This window comes from Dysidea avara, chromosome 1 (assembly GCF_963678975.1).
Source record: "Dysidea avara chromosome 1, odDysAvar1.4, whole genome shotgun sequence".
In the NCBI taxonomy this organism is placed as follows: Eukaryota; Metazoa; Porifera; class Demospongiae; order Dictyoceratida; family Dysideidae; genus Dysidea; species Dysidea avara.
In genome coordinates, this window is record NC_089272.1 from 54,904,151 (window position 1) to 54,919,260 (window position 15,110).

Here is a 15,110-nt window from a genome sequence, read left to right on the forward strand (position 1 = left end):
GTAAATACCTGAACTGTTGTAAATGCTCAGGTACACATTACAACGGAAAACTTGTTTTAAAAGAACTCCAAGTAAAGAGCACTCCACATAATTATTCGACAGCTCCACTAATGTACATAGCAGCTAAAGTGGTCCATCACAAGCTTTAACCTACAGCTTCATCATTCTCTAAAACAAATGTGTGATATAATTTTATGCACAGTATATATTGCTACTATACAGAATCGTTATGCATGCACTTAGTGGAAAAAATTAGGTTCTGTGTACTGCGGTATGCCAAAAGGCACATGTCAGGCTGAAATGATGTCAAACAGTGAGAAATCAAGCCTATAGCCTTAGCCACTATTGAGTTACGCTGGTTTGAAGGAATCAGTCAGTCAGTCAGTCAGTAGAAAATTCCATTTAATAATTTTTGTAACAAAAATTCATAGCAACTTGTTGAACGTATTTCGGGTCAATCTGAAGGATTGTTTGGGCTTAGTTTTATCTAACCAATACTGCTTCATCGTCATCAGGGAAAAGAGGCTGGTTATTGGGTGATGTTTTTTCATGGGTCACATACTATGATACATTAAACAAGTTCTGGATGTTACATACAAAACTATTGGTCAAAAATGCACACTTGTCAGCATGCATACTGCTGAAAATGGCACAGAATAGAGCATACCTACAAGACAATAATATAGTTCCTGACATCACTATTCAGCTGAAATAGCTCTGGTCTCTGAACTTTCATGGTAGTAAAACAGTAAAAAATCTAGGACATGTGACAGAAGGCAACCTAACACTTGTACTGAATATGAAATCACATAGAAAATAGGACATAGAAACAAACTATACATAATGCATACGTCTCGTGGATATGACAAAGGACTTCATAAATAATAGCTGTGAAACTTTAGCGGTTAACCGATTAATCAACCAGTTATTTTCCAGTTATCAGTTACTGTGCTCATAACCAGATAACTGATCTCTAATATTTTCACTCAAAAATGTACAGTTTGAGTATTCTTTTTCTTCTTCAACATTGATATCACACTTGTTGTAAGATTCAGCTTTATATACAATGACTTGTTGCCTATTACTATGGCTACTACAGGTATAATATAAACCATACTGTAAATTCTCACTACTCACTTGCCCTTGTCTGCATCAAGACACCTTTGATAAACAGTATATACAGGGGCATTTAAAGTGCTTCACAGTACTACGTATTTGGCCCATGCAACAAATGTTATTAAAAAGGAGGAAGGTCTCAGGTAATCATGAAACAAATAGTCCCTCTGAAGGTACCTTTAGTGTCCACCATTTTACGGGTACCCTTAGGGTAGTCACAATTATACAGATACCCTTAGGGTGTTTACTAACATAAGACTAATATACAGGTACCCCTTTACTAACATACGGGTCTCTTGGGTGTCCACTAATATACATGTACTATTAGAATGTCCACTAACATACATACAGGTACCCTTGGGTATCCACTAATACACTGGTAACCTTAGGGTATCCAATAATATATAGGTATGGATACAGGTATCCTTGGTGCATCCACTAATATACAGGTATCCTTGGTGCGTCCACTACTATACAGGTATCCTTAGTGTGTCCACTAATATACAGGTACCCTTAGTGATATACAAGTATCCTTAAGGTGTAAGTGGTGTAGACAAGGGCAGGTCTGGGTAGGCCACCTAAATTTCTCAAACACAACGGTGTCTACTTGCTACTGCTATTAATAACCAGAGAAAAGTAGTGCATACCTTGGAAGCACAATATTTTTCAGCAGCTGATATTGAGAAAGCTTGATAATTACATTATGTGATCCAAGTAGTTACAGTACTCTATATTTAACACACACCATCACATGATCAAAATTATAGACAACGAAGAGAGGAGGAACACAAGGAAGAAGAGGATCCAGTATATTTCTCTGGTGTTAGGAGTCGGTTTAGTTGAGATGAAAATTGGTGACTGAATTAAACCATACAAACTATCTCAGGAGTTAGGCTAGAGTATGAAGAGTTGTGTACAAGTACAGATGAGTTAAAAAGAGAACAAGACAAGGAGTAACAAATTAGTCTTCATTCTGGCTTCTATATCATTCATGCAGTATCTTAGACTAATGAAATAAGCTGCAGGAACAGCAGCGTAGCATATTATTAGACACAGTTATGCACTTTTGAAACAGTTTTAAACCACATATATGTAGAATCCACTAAGGATGGACTTGCATTCTGTGTCGGTTAGCTAGTTGCATGGGGTAAAATGTGTGGGCGAATGTGCCCACCCTTCCCTGAAGGCCTGGCTACGTCACTGTAAGGTGTCCACTAATATGTGACCCACTGAGCGATAACCCAACTTATTTGCTTTATGCCATTGAAATACAGACATTGGGTAAAAGATGCATCCTACATAAATTTTTTTACATATGTTTTAATCACTACAGTAAACAGTGAAGGAGCACATGAAATAAAATATCTAACATGCCATTGGATTTGCCTCTTCACGGAGCGTAAGACTATCTTTTTTTCATTCATGAATCAAATATGAGTTACATGTGTTTGTTTACATTGCAGTAAAACATAACTTTGTTGCCACTTCTAAGCTCTTCTTTGATAGCATGGGTATATCTGAACCAAAAACTATACCTTGATGAATGCCCCATGAACAGAATGACACAAGTTTGACTCTGTAGTCCGTTGCACTTGAGGCTAATGATCAATTATAAAATGAGCGTCTGTATTTTTTCTATACAAATTGATTGTTTTGCTCTTTTTGTTGTCTATCATTATAACTTTGAAAGCTCTTACCAGATAAGGTTGAAAATTTGATACCCCATTGTTTTCCCTCTTGACAACAAAGAAGTCATTGAATGAAGTTCGAGGAAAATGGAAACAAATTGGCTTTTCATTCAGCAGGTCACATATAATCCAAAACAGCCAAGCTGTAAAAAAGAGTGTGGCCCTCAAAAAGGCTATGGTGAAGAAAGATGTGACATCCAAGGTGGCGGCTGTGATGGTTGATTAATGGTAAAAATATTAATAACGACAATTCAGGTGAATTTGGTGCCGCTTGGTCTTGGCACAAGATTCACCTGAATTGTTGTTTTTAAAATTTTTATCATTAGCCTACCATCACAGCCATTTCTTGGCTGCTACCTTGGATTTCATATCTTTTTTCACCATTGCCTTTTTGAGGGCCACACTCTTTTTTTGGATTATATTTCACTTCTTTTTGTATTTGTATACCCCAAAGCTGGCCTATGGCTGGCTTTGGGGCTTTATTAACCTAACTTTTTTTCTTTACCACAGAAAGATGAAAAAGATGAAGAAGATTTTAAATTCTTTAACTAATTCTGATTTTATCAGTAAATGTACTTAATTATATGCAATATTATACCACTGGCACGAGTGCTTTGCCTGATATATATGCACAAGTACAAGGGCTGCAGGCCCGAGTGCGAGTTCGTATATACAAGCAAAGCATGAGTGCCCGTGGTATAACTCATATGTTCTACTTTAGCATGTAGGCTAGGCTTGAGTCTATTAAGCTCCAAAATTTGCCTATTATGCTTTTTGGCATTTCCCCAAATCTTTGCCTATTATGCTTGTTTTATATGCTTTTTAGAAATGCATTATGTTTTTATTTTGTGTGCTTTTTCTTTGTGCAGAGAAGTTCTTCATATGATAGAATGTAAATGGAGAAATTTCAATTCAACTGCAACATACAAATAATAGCAATAGCTTAAAATTGGGATGTGCTACAGAGTTGGTAGGCATATTAGAGCAGGGATGCATATCTATAGTCCCTCAAAAGCTATAAGGATTTTCTTGTCTAATATCTTTGTAGCTTTGTATGCAAATAAGTATGTAGAAAATACTATGCATGGTTTCTGATTGTTCTTCTGATTTTGTAGCAATTGGCATCAGGGCCACCGACGGGCGGGGGAAACTGGGGCATTTTTCCCCGGGCTAATAGAGCAGTCACAGTATTCTTCTCAGAGGAGCAATGTAGCAAGCTTATAAATAAGGAGATATAGTTGGTGAGGGGAAACTATTGTCATTCTCAGCACACAATGACTTTTTTTTTCGTCTTCAACTTACAACTAGGCTGAGGTTGTGATTCAGAGTGGAACTCTCCTTGTCCTGGAGCCCCACTTTAACTCTTTGCCCTGGGCCCCTTAATTTCTCTGGGCGGTCCTGATTGGCATCCAAAGGACAGCAACTGCTCAGTCGTTCTCACTGTTCCATGCGATGACTGTTCTATTAGGCCAATGAAACTTGATTACCAGTTTCTCGCTCAGATTTTTGAAAATTTGATGAGGGCGGACGGTTATTATTTATTTTCCAAAAGCACAACACACATCCCAAACATGAAGATTTCTGCCAAAAAAAGTGAAATCTACATTGATTACTCTTGCGTTAAATAGCTAAAGTACGTTACTAATCCATATAACAAATGATTTTTCCATTAGAGTATAGCTGATTGCTTCATTAGAGTAAAAATAACTGCTCTATTAGAGTATTTCAATCTGAAATTCCAATAATGAAATCCCATGTGGGTGTATCAAAAGCATGCGGGTGATGACGCGAAACTGCTAATCAAGTTTCATTGGCCTTAGAGAATCTCAATAATTTTGAAATATTTCCTGGTTTGATATTTACCCCAGTCTCACTGCAGACCTGCAGAGACTTCACTATTTTCAATGTCCAGACATTCAGTAGCTATACTGACTCAACACTAACTTTACTATCATCAGAGCTTCTATTGTATTGTCTCCAATATAGCTTCCAATAATTGTAATTATCTTATCACACTTTATAAATCAGACGATGAGACGCTTTACATAATACCAAATACAATGACTAAAGCTCACCTAAACTGCTTTGCCATGCTTTGGTACTAGTTGGTACATGACTACATGTGTCCTATAGAACTCAAACCCACAATGAAAATCATTCATTCCATCGAGTGCTAACTTGTAGTAGCTAAGACTGTAGTCCATTTTTCTACTCATTGTCAAGAATCATTTCACCATCCAAAACAGGCTATCCATTGAATTTGTGGCTGTTATAGCAGAAGTTATACTTATTGTGGCAGAAATTTTCCCAATATGCGCTTAATTATGCTACATTATGCCAACATTACGCTTTATACTTTTGATCCCCTATTATGCCAAAAATTATGCTGGCATAATTGACACAAGCCTAATATAGGCCCACCTAATTGGCAAAATCTTTAGTTGCTATACCCTTCTCTTATATAGGGAACCAAGTAAGCTGTGATTGTGGGTATGAATTTTGCCAAGCAAACTGGGATTGTGGGATTCAATTTTAATACATCAAAGAGTAGTTTGATTTTATTTTTGCTAATAATTATAGTAATTTTAAAAGACTACTGTTAATTATGGTACTATAATTGCTACATTTACAAAAGTAAAAAAAACAGACTACTGTTGATGCATTAAAATTGAATCCCACAATCACAAGTTGTTGGATAGAATTCAATCCCACTATCACAGCTTGCTTGATTCCTTATATAAGAGAAGAGGATAACAGTGTAACATCAAAGAAATCTGATGATTTCTGGATATAGTGTGCACTCCTATATTAGGTGTGCAATGTCTCAAGTTAACAAGACATATGCACAGGTGGCAGTGCATATATCTCATTAAGGCAGTATGTAACAAGATATACATGTTGCCTTAATGAGATATGTGACCAGATTTGCGAAAAGGGGTCTTCCACACACATCCAATTTATGAACTTTTACGACTCATAACTTGAGATTGCAAAAAGGTATTGACTTGAAATGTGGTCAGCTAAGAGCACCAATATAGGTTAAGAGATGGAGAAAATTTCAGGTTTGTATCTTTCTTGAACACTAAGTTATGGTCTTCCAAGTTTATAAAGCTGGATGTGTGTGGAAGACCCCTTTTCGCAAATCTGGTTACATATACGCACTGGTAGTAGTGTGTATATCTCGTTACCATTTTGAGTCAGTGCGATATGTTATATATTTGCACTGGCTAGCCAGTGCATATATATCACATATTGCAGTGACTCAAAATGTTAACGAGATATGTGCACTGCGTATATCTCGTTAAGACAGTGCGTATATCTCGTTAAACACTGACTTAACGAGATATACGCAGTGCATTTATCTCGTTAACTTGAGACATTGCATACCTAATAGGTGTGTACACTATATCTATAAATCATCACATTTCTTTAATGTTTTACTGTTATCCTCTTCTCTTATATAGGGAATCAAGCAAGCTGCAATTGTGGGATTGAATTCTGCCAAACAACCTGTGATTGTGGGATTCAATTTTAATACATTAGCAGTAGTTTGTTTTTTACTTTTGTAAATGTAGCAATTAAAGTAACATAATTAACACTAGTCTCTTAAAATTGCGATATTAGCAATAATAAAATCAAACTAATGTTTGATGTAGTAAAATTGAATCCCACAATCACAGTTTGTTTGGCAAAATTTAATCTCACAATCACAGCTTACTTGGTTCCCTATATAAGAGAAGGATATAGCAACAGAAAATTTTGCCAATTAGGTGGGTATACATGCTAAAGTAGAACATATTAGTTATACCATGGGTACTCGTGCTTTGCCTGTATATACGCACTCGTCCTTAGGCCTGCGGCCCTCGGGCTTGTGCATATATATCAGGCAAAGCACTCTTGCTATGGTATAACTATTACATACACACATATAAATATATAAACCATGGCTACGAGGTGTATTGCACTTATATACACCCCGACTCCGAAGTCAGAGGAAGTTTATCAACAGTAAACTTCTGATTACTGAGAAGGAGGGGTGTATATAAGTGCAATACACTGAATTGAGCCATGGTTCATATGGTATATACCATGTTTCTAAATTAATCCGCACTACATTACTTATTAACAACCCATACGCACACAAACCAACTTAAAGTATATACTTACAGTTAATTTGCCATAGTTTGACATGGTAGACATGCTGGAAACGTCCCTCTCACAATTCAGCTCTCACAATGAAGAATCAAATTGATTGTGGGACTCAGTAAACATATCTCTGTATATCGCCAGGACTTGGCCATTCATATCAACAAACGTAGGAGCAACGTTACTTGCTGTCACCCATAATCGAAGTCGCTAGGTATAGGTATAAAATGAGTCCAGTGGTTGGACTCTTACCGGCTGGTGCGATTGATTGCCTAGCATGACGATGGCTATTAGCCTGAGTCATCTGGGTGATTAATCATGCTAGTGTGGGTACCGTTCGCCCGCCCACGTTAGGCTATCAGCTCTTAATTGTGACACAACAATGTGTCACATGACATCCCAGGTGAGTATATATACTTACCTGGGTGAGAATATATATACTCACCTCAGGTAGGTATGTAATAGTTATACCATGGGCAAGAGTGCTTTGCCTGATATATACGCACAAGCCCGAGGGCCACAGGCCCGAGGGCGAGTGCGTATATACAGGCAAAGCACAAGTGCCCATGGTATAACTAATATGTTTTACTTTAGCATGTAGACTCACCTAATTGACAAAATCTGCAGTTGCTATAGCCTTCTCTTATATAGGGAACCAAGTAAGCTGTGATTGTGGGATTGAATTTTGCCAAACAAACTGTGATAGTGGAATTCAATTTTAATACATCAAACAGTAGTTTGATTTTGATTTTAGTATTGCTAATATAGCAATTTTAAGAGACTAGTGTTAATTATGTTACTTTAATTGCTACATTTACAAAAGTAAAAAACAAACTACTGCTAATGTATTAAAATTGAATCCCACAATCACAGGCTGTTTGGCAGAATTCAATCCCACAATGACAGCTTACTTGATTCTCTATATAAGAGAAGAGGATAACAGTAAAACAAAAGAAATCTGATGATTTCTGGATATAGTGTGCACACCTATTAGGTATGCAATGTCTCAAGTTCATGAGATATACGCACTGGTGGCAGTGCGTATATCTCATTAAGGCAGTGTGTAATGAGATAGATGCACTGTCTTAGCTGTCTTATCGAGATATACATACTAGTAGCAGTGCGTATATCTCGTTAACATTTTGAGTCAGTGCGATATGTGACTGGATCTACGAAAACCATTCTTATCGCCCAAGACAGGTAGTTTGATTTTTTCACACAAACACAAAGCTTAATGAATGCACTATCAAGTTTCACTGCCACAGTCGACCAGAGTAAAGTGGTCTGCTTTTGCTGGCTGCTTTTCTAGAGCACAGTGGCGAGCCGTACGAGTGGTCTGGGGTCTTGATGGAGCCCTGGCCGACCAGGAGATGGCTGTGTGTGGCTGTACAGCTCTGTGGTGTTGGACAATGACCTGTGCTGTAAATTTCCTTTCATTTTAGCCAGTTCTGAGCCCTGAATGGCCTATAACTTGGCCTAATTCATCCTAGCACGTGTCTTTCAAATTTTGAACACCATCTTGTCCGCCTTCCAGGGCCCCCGCCTCCCACCCCTTCTGGAGCCCCCGCCTCCCACCCCTTCTGGAGCTCGCCTGATACAGACAACCTCGGTTCAAAAACTATCTAAAATGGCGGGAAACTTAGCTGTTGACTACCTCTTCAGTGGATGATCAGGAAGGTAAGAAATTGTTGTGAAACGTGTGAAAATTTGGTATGCGTAGCTACTACCATTGGCCAGCTACAACACACAGAATATTTAAAACCGACGTTTCTCGATACTTTTGAATGGGCGATAAGACCGGTTTTCCCAGAGACAGTCACATATGTGATAAATATGCACTGGCTTTCCTTTTATCTGAGGTGTGAAAGTGGTACATATATAATTATATATATATACTCACCTGTGGGTTCACTGGGTTGTGGTGTATATACCCTGTATGCAACCAGTGGCGCCTTTGAAGTTTCACGTGATCATGGTATATATATATATATATATAATACATATAAATTATTTATTATTCCCTACGGATAACTTGTTTGCAGCTAATCTCTCTACTGGGTGACTTGAAATGTAGCTGAACTCTCTACAGGGTGATTTGCTTATGGACGAACTCTCTACAGGTGACTTGTTTCTAGCTGATCTCTCTACAGGGTGACTTGTTTCTAGCTGATCTTTCCTTTTTTTCTAGCTGATCTCTCTACAGGGTAACTTGCTTACACAGTAGCTGAACTCTCTACAGGGTGACTTGTTTGTAGCTGAACTCTCTACGTGTTGGTGTCTTTGTAGCTGAATTCTCTTCAGGGTGATTTGTTTGCAGCTGAACTCTCTACATGGTGGTTTCTTTGTAGCTGAACTCTCTACAAGGTTAACTTCTTCTAGCTGAACTCTCTACAGGGTGATCTTTTCATAGCTGAACTCTCTACAGGGTGATTTGTTTGCAGCTGAACTCTCTACATGATGGTTTCTTTGTAGCTGATCTCTCTACAGGATGACTTGTTTCTAGCTGATCTCTCTACAGGATGATTTATTTGTAGCTGAACTCTCTACAGGTGATTTGTTTGCAGCTGAACTTTTACATGATGGTTTCTTTGTAGCTGAACTCACTGCAAGGTGAATTCTTCTAGCTACTCTCTCTACAGGATGACTTGTTTCTAGCTGATCTCTCTAATGGGTGGCTTGTTTCTAGCTGAATTCTCTACAGGGTGATTTGTTTCTAGCTAAACTCTCAACAGGATGGTTTCTTTGTACAGTAGCTGAATTCTCTGCAAAGTGATTTCTTCTAGCTGATTGCTGTACAGGGTTCTAGCTGATCTCTCTACTGGGTGACTTGTTTCAAGCTGAACTCCATCTAGGGTGATTTGTTCACAGCTGAACTCTCTACAGGGTGACTTATGTCTAGTTTAATTCTCTACAAGGTGATTTGTTTGTAGCTGAACACTCTACAGGGTGATTTTTTTATAGCCGAACTCTCTGCAGGGTGATTTGTTTGCAGCTGAACTCTCTACAGGGTGATTTTTTGTAGCTGAACTCTTTACAGGATGGTTTCTTTGTAGCTGAACTCTCTACAGGGTGATTTGTTTGTAGCTAAACTCTAAAAGGCGACGTTTTCTAGCTGAGCTCACTCTTGTTTCTAGCTAATCTCTCTAAAGAGTAACTTGATATAATTAGTAAAGCTGCACTTTTTACAAGGTGGATTTTGGTTGTTAAACTCTCTACATGAAGACTTGTTTGTCGCAGAATTCTCTACAAGGTGAATTGTTTGTAGCTGAACTTTCTACAGGGTGCATGACTTGTTGATAGCTGAACTCTCTTCAGTGTGACTTGTAATAATTATACAGCAATATATTTGTAGCTGAACTCTCTACAGGGTGACTTGCTTGTAGCTGAACTGTCTACAATATTAACTGGTTGCTGCTGAACTCCCTACAGCATAACTTGCAATGTAATAGAAATCTGTAATGGAGTAAGTCATGAACTAGCTGAATGCTCTATTAGGGTGACTGTTCTATTAGAGTATCTCGATCTCGCATTTGCTACACGGAGTTGGCTTTGGAATCGTAACTCAATGGTTTGCAATTCGATTGTTCTGTACTACTGCAAGGACTTTCTACGATGACTATTCCAGCTACATATCCATTTTCAGCTCACTGCTCTAAGGGGTTTGCTTGGTAGGCGTGAAAATTATTGGTATTTTTATTCACGAATCTCGATCGCGCAATTGTTACACTCCTTCGGTTTCGTGTCATATTTCCGTGATCTTTATTTCGATTGCTTTCAAACCACCAAAAGGCACTCCAATGGAACAAATTGATCTTGTTTTGTGCAAATAATTGATCATAAATCCTTAACTGTTCATCCGATTTACACCAAATTTGATACTATATGATTCGCCTTTGGACTCCCTATCTGTGCTCCAAATTTCAAGGCGATCGGAGTACGCATTTGCTTTTTATAGCAATTTTTGCAAGCGTGCAAAAAACACGAAGAATCAAGAAGAAAAAAAACGAAGAAAAAATTGAAACTTTGGCTGCTCATAACTCGGAAATGGCTTGAGCGATTTCCTTCAAATTTGGAATGTGGAGTCCCATGACTGGCGGGCAACTCCGCAGCAAATTTGGTTACAATCGGATAAGGGATCACCGAGATACAAAGGTCTGCAAATGACGTTTTCTTTCTTCCTGTTAATATATCTACAGTGTGGCGCGCCGGCTTCTTGGGCCGCACGACACACTATCGTGTGTCTTGATATAGGGTCTATAGCTATAGTATTAACACTTTGGTGATCATCTGCTGGGGTGCTCTCATGGTCCCTTGAGGATCCAGTGTCATAATGTTGTAGAGAGAGATAAACGTCATAATAATTGACAATTACATGAACAAATAATTACAAGGGGTCAGGAGTCCAGTCTCAGGGTTACCAAGTTATTACTAAAAAGTATGGAGCCCTGGCAAGACCAAAAAAAAATTACATACAAAACTAAACAATTATACATGGCTTCTCAAAAGGTAAACTGATCAACTACATCCCAAGTAGTGGAAGCATGGGAATTAAAGATCCTATATGAACAGGATATTTCAAAACGAGCTGCTTGCTGAAGAATACAACTAATAGTATTCTTCGGTAGATGGTATACATCGCTTAGTTTAAAGACAGTCTGTGGCATGAAATGGCCCAAACAGCCAACCTCAATTGTCACAAGATTAACTGAAAATCCAGCCTGTTGAAGGTCAGTCAGTAATGAACCATAGCGATCTTCTTTACGATTCCTTGCAGCTAAAAGGTGATGTTCAGTATTAGTAACTACAGAGAGTTCTAATAATGTGATGGAATCTGTGGAAACTACCACAAGATCAAGTCTGCTTAAGGTAGATGTAATATGAGGTGGAATGGTACTTGGGGGACTAACACTTGCCTGGTGGCTATTGTACACCATGCCTTGCTCCAAGATCACCCTGGTGTTCTTAGGGAACAAGGCATTTCATCTGACCAATCTTGTCCTGGTGACATATACCACCCTGATTTTCATCTTGGTCGTCCTGCCTATTTTGATCTCTCCATCAGGAGTACCACTCAGTCTGCTGTCATATCTTCTGCTTCTTCTCAGGCTGGGGTGGCCACTGCTGTTGGTGAGATAGCTAAGGACACTCAATACCAGGACGCTGTGAATCCGCTGTTAAAGTTGGGTGTTCTCAAAATACCCATGTTGTTGTGTACCTAAACACCCACACCTGCTTTGGTGTGGTAGAAACACCCTTGGGTGTTTGCACTGCACTAATTCAATTTTGAACACTTCTTGGTGTTTGTCAACACCCTTTGGTGTTTATGTACACCTGGTTTAGTTAATAAAATTATCACAATTCGGTCACACATTAAGTTTGTAAGTCAATAAGAGCATACAGGCTAGCATTTACAAACAAAAGTATCTTCCAGCTAGAATTGTACGTACATTAAATCATAAACAATGAAGAAAGCAAAACATTGGAAGAAATATAGCATGCGACTACTACTGATGTATCTCATACACATGCATAAGATGTACATGCAATAGATTTGTGTAGGTGCTAACTACAGTGAGATGACAGTGTGATGGCATTATCATGTACCTGTACATATACACTGTATTATTTCTTGTGACTACCATGCAGTAATTCACTTCAGAGCCTTTTAAAATGAAATCCACAATCGAAAGTCATGCTTATTGGTTACATTATAAATACAAACTGAAAACCATAAGAGGTAGGAAGAGTTGATACTGAATGTATGTATTACTATCACATATCCATGTTTCTTGTATGTTCTTTGTGTCAATGATATGATGATGTTTAAAATAGATTGGTGAAAATGTGATGGGCTGTATGACGAAGAAAACAATCCATTTCCATTTTCTTTTAACATATCTTCTACATCCCATGGGTGTAATTGATATACCCTATGGGTGTAGCAGAACACCCTTAGAGGAGCTTGGTATAAATGGCAGCTATAGCACCCCAAAAGGTGTTTTATAAACACCTTTTTTAACAGTGTGACAATGGAGGAGATTTTATCCTTCTTGTATGTGAGACCTTTGGTGTTTGGTCACCATATGCCCTATCAATTTTAGGATCCATAGCTGACAGAATAACTGTTAGAAAGGGTTTACCTCGAAAGTTTGCTAGGCACCAACTTCTCCAACAACTGTCTGTGACTTTGTACAATGCAACAATGATACTCCGCCAGTATTCACTTACTGCTGAAGGCAAATTTCCTGACTTTGACATTGGTTAAGTTAAGTACGTAGCTAAAGTATATAGTTAGGTAATAAGCAAGATGGGTTTCTGGGGTTTCGACAGAACCCCCCTTTTAAAATCAACTCAGTGGCAGTCTAAATACATAAACATTGTTGTACTGACAATTCGTCATATCAAACTACTATGTACTACTGTATTTTAGTAGCATACAAGCAGCTGCACTTAACTAACACCCTATATAACTATTTAACCCTCAGCAACACTTCACTTTTCATCTCTCACTGCATTGAAAACAATCGAGATACTCTAATAAAGCAGTCAAGTAACTACTCTAATAGAGCAATCAAAGCTACAGCTTATAGTCACAATCTTTGTGCTATAGTATTTACAGTTTAAAACATTGGGTTTATTGTAATTTCTAACTAAAAGTAGCCTAAAATCCTATCTCAGAGCTTCTAAAATTTCAAAATTTTCTAGAGAAATGTCATCAGGTGCCTTATTCAGCTATAGCTACCAACTTTCAGAAATCTCCTTTTAAAAATCCTAGATCCACCACTGATAAGTTGTAGTATGGTGTAGTTTTCAGTATGTCCGAGTTTACAATATGGGAAAAAACTCAAAATAAGTATAATTTTAAGTAGAACATGACGATTTCAAAGCTCATGTCTTGCAGCCAGTGGCCAGATTCCTCCATCTGGGATCTAATACTATTAAAGCTCCCTTCAAAGTTTCTATTTACACTAGGGATGCAGTGATTATGTCTGCATAATTTCGGGCATAACAGGTATGTGTGGGAATCAGGAATTATGCTAGCATTTTGAGGTGATTATAAAGCTTTAACAGTAGGAAAACCTGCAGTTTACACAATACCATTAAAAAAATCGAGATACTCTAATAGAGCAGTCAGAAACTCTAATAGAACAGTCACTGAATATTATGTACTCTGATAAAGCAGTCACATTGAAATTAAATACACTAATACAGCAACCAGCTAAAGAATTCAACACTATTTAAATCTTAAACATCAATCAAAGTGATCTGATACAACAATAAACTAGCATTATTAACCAATCATGGTGGCATTCTTGGGAATAATGGGCAATTCTCAAAAGCACAATAGGTGATTTTTTAACACTGCTCAAAAGTGTAATGCTCAATTTTTGGAGCATAATAGCCTCATTCCTAATTTACACACATTTATATACTGAAAACAAGTAAATTATTGTGTTACCATATTCTCTCTTTGTTTACTTAGCTAATATGCATCATTATTTTTTGTGTGAATACATCAGCTAGTTAATTATTCCGTTGAAAACTTCAATAAATTCTTTAAAATGGTGTAGAAACTGATTGGAAATGCTTCAAAGTACTTTGAAAGTGTTCGCATAGTGCCATAATGGTTTCTTGTGCTGGACACATCACTAGAATCATTGTAGTGCAATATAATGGGTATAATTTAGCAAAAACAAAAGAACATCTGATCTATTTCACTTTTTCAGTAACTGATATTTATTATTTCAAGATGTGTGTGCAATTATTATTTTTATTTGATGTGTTGTGTGCTGGTTCACCAGTCACCAATCATGTTACAAAAAGTGAACAACAAGCATTAGAAGAATTGCAAAGAGGTAAAAGCCAAGAAACAACTCACCTATGCCTGCAGGTAACCACACCACAACACACTATCACACATGACTATCAAGACACACGGTAGTGTGTCGTGCGGCCCAAGAAGCCGGCGCACCACACCGCGAGTATATTGACAGGAAGAAAGAAAATGTCATTTTCACACCTTTGTATCTCAGTGATCCCTTATCCGATTGAAACCAAATTTGCTACAGAGTTGTCGGCCAGACAGGGGAGGCTACATTCCCAATTTGAAGGAAATCGCTCCAGCCATTTCCGAGATACGAGCTACCAAAGTTTCGATAT